This window comes from Barbus barbus (assembly GCF_936440315.1).
Source record: "Barbus barbus genome assembly, chromosome: 49".
Lineage (NCBI taxonomy): Eukaryota > Metazoa > Chordata > Actinopteri > Cypriniformes > Cyprinidae > Barbus > Barbus barbus.
The window spans coordinates 22,817,504-22,824,272 of NC_136727.1; positions in this window are offsets into that span (position 1 = coordinate 22,817,504).

Below are 6,769 nucleotides of genomic sequence, written 5' to 3' on the forward strand. Positions count from 1 at the left end.
AATTCATATTTTTGCTTATAACTTGTGAATGATTTGGCCAAAAATCACAAAACAGGTCTCATTGGATTCAGATCATCATGCCGAGTCCAATCATATCAAATTTTACCATGTAAGCCATTTTAGGCGTCGGCCATGTTGAATTTTGTAGTAAAATGCTATATTTTACGAACGAATTAACGTATCGTTACAAAACTTGGTATGGGTCATTAGCACGACGCCCTGAAGGAGCCTGAGAAGTTTCGAAGCAGCGCCACCTAGTGGTAAAATCAAATTTTCACATGCTTATCACTTTGGGTGGGGTTCACATATTTTCACAGCAGTCACCTTTTTAGACTGCTGAATCGTAGCCGAGTCCATTGTTACCAAATTTGTCAGGTTTAGCCTTATGGTTTGCGCTACGTAGCATTTTTGCGCTTAAAAAACATCTGGCAATATCGTAGAAACCGTTACTCCGATCGACACGAAACCACCGTAGGAAGTTCGGAAACTTAGCGTCCCGGTAATTTTATCCATTGACCAATTGCCAAAATTTTGATCGTAAGTGGCACAAAAATGCAAACAAAGTCAACAGTCAGTCATTTTTTATCTACTTACTCACAAATATGTCTATAACTCCAAAACAAAATGAGATATTTTCACCAAATTTGACACGCATATGTATGGGCACACTCTAAGGACACTTAAAAAATTAGGTGGGATTGTGCCTCTTGGTGGCGCTATAATTGAACAAAACATGAAATTGTCATTGACTATCTTACGAATGCATTGGTGTACCATTCCGAAACTTTATATGTATCATGGAGACCACGACCTGAAAGTACTCAAAATGTTTTCAGACAGTGCCATCTTGTGGTCAAAATTCATAATGAAATGGCAAAAAAGTGCTTATATCTTTCTGTGAATTTTACCTATTGTGACGAGACTGTTATTAATAGATTCCTTGGGTCATGCTGAGAACAGTCATACCAACGTTGCCATAGTCAGTTATCTGGTTTTGACATACCACAACAACGAATTTGAGGTATGAGGCCAAAATGACACTTGAGGCCGTATCTCTACAATGCTTTGGCATATTGATACAAAACTTTGTGTGTGTCATTGTCACATCACACAGAACACATCACATCGATTTGTTGACGGTGCCACCTGTTGGTCAAAAGTGAAAAGTCAATCAATCCTATTACTGCTAGTTTTGAATGATTTTTCACTCATTTGGACTGCAATAATCTTAAAATGGCTTCAATTTCTAATTTCTGCAGTTGGTCAGATGCTCCGTGCTATGCTTTGCTCCTCGTTTTGCTGCTGGTGTGCTTGGCCCCGTCATTGCTGCTTGCAGCTATATTGTTATTATTCTTTTTCTTCTTCTTCTTCCGCCGCGTTTCAATGGCAGCACATAGAACCGATTGCGGGAAAGTTGTAAAATTTGGCACACTGATAGAGGCCAGTCTCAACATTAACCGTAGCAAATTTGGAGTCTCTAACTCAAACTCTCTAGCGCCACCAATTGTCCAAAAATGCGATTTTGAAATGCTAATAACTTTTGAACCGTAAGCCACAAAATGGAAATTCTTTTTTCATCTGATTCCTTGGCTCATGCTGGGTCGAATGGACACCAAAATTCAAAAATCGTAAGGTTTAGTTTTTTCGCTATTTTCAATTGTTCGTTAAACCTACTCTTTCGAACTCGTCCTAGGCCGTTGCACCGAATCTCACGAAAATTGAACCAGATCATCTTCAGACCATGCTGGCAAAAAGTTATGGAATTCAAGTTGATTTGTCAAACCATTTCCGAATAGCCCACGAACAAATTCTACGAAAACCACGTAAAAGTGAACGTGAGGCTATATCTCCGCAACAGTTTGGCCTATTGAGACCAAACTGGGTGTGTGTTGTAACAATCATGACCTGAGACTACCTACAGTGTTTCAGCGCTCTGCCCCCTGGTGGTCAGGAGATATAAAAATTGCATATTTTTGCTCATAACTTCTGAATGCTCTCACCAAAAATCACAAAACTGGTGTCTTTAGATTCAGTACATCATGCCGAGTCGAACGATATCCAATTTTCCCAATTCAGCCATTTTGGGCGTCGGCCATTTTGAATTTACCTTTTAATTGCTGTATCTTAAGAACGCATTAGCGTATCGTTTCGCAAATAATTACAAAAATGTTCGGTACCAGGCCCTGAATGTACACAAAAAATTTGGGGGCAGCGCCACCTTGTGGTCAAAGGTTATAACGAAATTTCGAAAAATGCTAATAACGTTTGCGTACATTAGCCTATTGTTATCCAACTGGTATTGCTAGATTCCTTGGTTCGTGCCGAGAACGTTGATACCAATTTTGCCATAATTGGCTGAACTTCCTGTCCGCCATTTTGATTCATGTTGAAAACCTACTTTTTCGAACTCCTCCGAGACCGTTCGTCCGATTTTCACCAAATTTGACTCTGATCATCTTCAGACCATGCTGGCAAAAAGTTATGGATTTCGTGACGATACACGAAACGGTTTTCGTTTAACGTATCAACAAATTTGCTGGAAATATGCCAAACTGCATCTGAGGCTGTATCTCTGCAAAGCTTTGAGATATTTACACCAAACTTTGCATGTGTCATTGTCACCTCAATCTGACCAAGCCACGTAATTTTGGTCACAGCGCCACCTATAGGTCAAGAGTAATAGATCATTCAGTAACCATTGAATATTGAACTTACATAAATGCTAATAACTTTTGATTGCATCAGCCTATTGTCATGAAACTGGTCTCAAAATATTCCTTGGGTCATGCCGACAACATACATACCAATTATTCTATAATAAGTCGATCTTCCTGTCCGCCATATTGATTCATGTTGAAAACCTACTTTTTCGAACTCCTCCTAGACCGTTCGTCCGATTTTCACCAAAATTGAATGGGATCATCTTCAGACCACGCTGACAAAAGGTTATGGATTTCATGTCGACAGATAAAACCGTTTTGGTGTAGTGCTGCTACAAATTTTATGCATGTTGCCAAAATGAGTCTGAGACTATATCTATGCAAAGCTTTGACGTAATTACACCAAACTTTGTGTGTGCCATTGTCGACTCACACAGAACGCAACAAAGTGCTTTGATTAGAGCGTCACCTATTGGCCAAAAGTGATAAGCCATTTAATCATATTACTGGTGGTTTTATTTATAATTTTCAGCCATTTCAATTACAATCGTGCAATTATTGCTTGTGTTACTCATTGTTGCATTTGGTCTGATGCTCCGTGCCATGTTTAGCTCCTGACTTTGCCATTGGAGTGCTTGGCCCCGTGATTGCTGCTTGCAGCTATATTTCTTTTTCTTCTTCTTCTTCCGCCGCGATTCAATGGCAGCCCATAGAACCGATTGCGGGAAAGTTGTAAAATTTGGCACACTGATAGAGGCCAGTCTCACCATTAAACGTAGCAAATTTGGAGTCTCTAACTCAAACTCTCTAGCGCCACCAATTGTCCAAAAATGCGATTTTTAAATGCTAATAACATTTGAACCGTAAGCCACAAAATGAAAATTCTTTTTTCCTCTGATTCCTTGGCTCATGCTGAGTCGAATGGACACCAAAATTCAAAAATCGTAAGGTTTAGTTTTTTCGCTATTTTCAATTGTTCGTAAAACCTACTCTTTCGAACTCGTCCTAGGCCGTTGCACCGAATCTCACGAAAATTGAACCAGATCATCTACAGACCATGCTGGCAAAAAGTTATGGAATTCAAGTTGATTTGTCAAACCATTTCCGAATAGCCCACGAACAAATTCTACGAAAACCACGTCAAAGTGAACGTGAGGCTATATCTCCGCAACAGTTTGGCCTATTGAGACCAAACTGGGTGTGTGTTGTAACAAGCATGACCTGAGACTACCTGCAGTGTTTCGGCGCTGTGCCCCCTGGTGGTCAGGAGATATAAAAATTGCATATTTTTGCTCATAACTTCTGAATGCTCTGACCAAAAATCACAAAACTGGTGTCTTTAGATTCAGTACATCATGCCGAGTCGATCGATATCCAATTTTCCCAATTCAGCCATTTTGGGCGTCGGCCATTTTGAATTTACCTTTAAATTGCTGTATCTTAAGAACGCATTAGCGTATCGTTTCGCAAATAATTACAAAAATGTTCGGTACCAGGCCCTGAATGTACACAAAAAATTTGGGGGCAGCGCCACCTTGTGGTCAAACGTTATAACGAAATTTCGACAAAATGCTAATAACTTTTGCGTGCATTAGCCTATTGTTATAAAACTGGTATTGCTAGATTCCTTGGTTTGTGCCGAGAACATTGATACCAATTTTGCCATAATTGGCTGAACTTCCTGTCCGCCATTTTGATTCATGTTGAAAACCTACTTTTTCGAACTCCTCCTAGACCGTTCGTCGGATTTTCACCAAATTTGACTCCGATCATCTTCAGACCATGCTGGCAAAAAGTTATGGATTTCGTGACGATACACGAAACGGTTTTCGTTTAACGTATCAACAAATTTGCTGGAAAGATGCCAAACTGCATCTGAGGCTGTATCTCTGCAAAGCTTTGAGATATTTACACCAAACTTTGCATGTGTCATTGTCACCTCACTCTGACCAAGCCACGTCATTTTGGTCACAGCGCCACCTATTGGTCAAGAGGAATAGACCATTCAGTAACCATTGAATATTGAACTTACAGAAATGCTAATAACTTTTGAGTGCATCAGCCTATTGTCATGAAACTGGTCTCAAAATATTCCTTGGGTCATGCCGACAACATACATACCAATTATTCTATAATAAGCCGATCTTCCTGTCCGCCATATTGATTCATGTTGAAAATCTACTTTTTCGAACTCCTCCTAGACCGTTCGTCCGATTTTCACCAAAATTGAATGGGATCATCTTCAGACCACGCTGACAAAAAGTTATGGATTTCATGTCGACAGATAAAACCGTTTTTGTATAGTGCTGCTACAAATTTTAGGCATGTTGCCAAAATGAGTCTGAGACTATATCTATGCAAAGCTTTGACGTAATTACACCAAACTTTGTGTGTGCCATTGTCGACTCACACAGAACGCAACAAAGTGCTTTGATTAGAGCGTCACCTATTGGCCAAAAGTGATAAGCCATTTAATCATATTACTGGTGGTTTTATTTATAATTTTCAGCCATTTCAATTACAATCGTGCAATTATTGCTTTTGTTACTCATTGTTGCATTTGGTCTGATGCTCCGTGCCATGTTTAGCTCCTGACTTTGCCATTGGAGTGCTTGGCCCCGTGATTGCTGCTTGCAGCTATATTTATTATTATTAGGGGCCAAGCACCGAAGGTGCTTAGGCACCTATTGTAATCGTTAGAATTCTTATTATTATTATTATTATTATTATTATTATTATTAGGGGCCAAGCACCGAAGGTGCGGAGGCACCTATTGTGTTTGTTAGTGTTATTATTAGGGGCCAAGCACCGAAGGTGCTTAGGCACCTATTGTAATCGTTAGAATTCTTCTTATTATTATTATTATTATTATTATTAGGGGCCAAGCACCGAAGGTGCTTAGGCACCTATTGTAATCGTTAGAATTCTTATTATTAGGGGCCAAGTTCCGAAGGTGCTTAGGCACCTATTGTAATCGTTAGAATTCTTATTATTATTATTATTAGGGGCCAAGCACCGAAGGTGCTTAGGCACCTATTGTTATTGTTAGAATTCCTATTATTAGGGGCCAAGCACCGTAGGTGCTTAGGCACCTATTGTAATCGTTAGAATTCTTATTATTATTAGGGGCCAAGCACCGAAGGTGCTTAGGCACCTATTGTAATCGTTAGAATTCTTATTATTATTATTATTAGGGGCCAAGCACCGAAGGTGCTTAGGCACCTATTGTAATCGTTAGAATTCTTATTATTATTATTATTATTATTATTATTCTTCTTCCGCCGCAAAGTCAATGGCAGCCCATAGAACCAATTGCGGGAAAGTTGTACAATTTGGCACACTAATAGATGATACTGTATATACTAATCACACCAAATTTGGAGTCTCTAACTCAAACTCTCTAGCGCCACCACTTGTCCAAATATTCAATTTTGAAATGCTAATAACGTTTAATTCGTAAGCCACAAAATTCAAATTAAAATTCCTCTGAATCATTGGCTCAAGCCGAGTCGACTCATGTCCAAAATTCAAAATTCGTAAGGTTTAGTTTTTTCGCTATATTCAATTGTTCGTAAAACCTACTTCATCGAACTCGTCCTAGACGATTTGTCCAATTCTCACCAAAATTGGCTCAGATCATCTACAGACCATGGAGGGCAAAAGTTATGCAATTCAAGTCGATTCGTCCAAGCGTTCTCGAATACCACACTAACGAATTTGCCGAAAAGCACGCAAAAATGGATCTGAGGCTATATCTCCGCAAGGGTTTGGCGTATTGACACGAAACTTGGTGTATCTTATACCAAGCATGAGCTGAGGCTACGTGCAGTGATTCAGCGCTGTGCCACCTAGTGGTCAGGAGATATGAAAAATTCCTATTTTTGCTTATAACTTGTGAATGGTTCGGCCAAAAATCAACAAACTGGTCTCATTGGATTCGGAACATCATGCCGAGTCCAACCTTATCCAATTTTCCCATGTCAGCCATTTTAGGCGTCGGCCATGTTGAATTTTGTAATAAAGTGCTATATTTTACGAACGAATTAACGTATCGTTACAAAACTTGGTATGGGTCATTAGCACGACTCCCTGAAGGAGCCTGCGAAGTT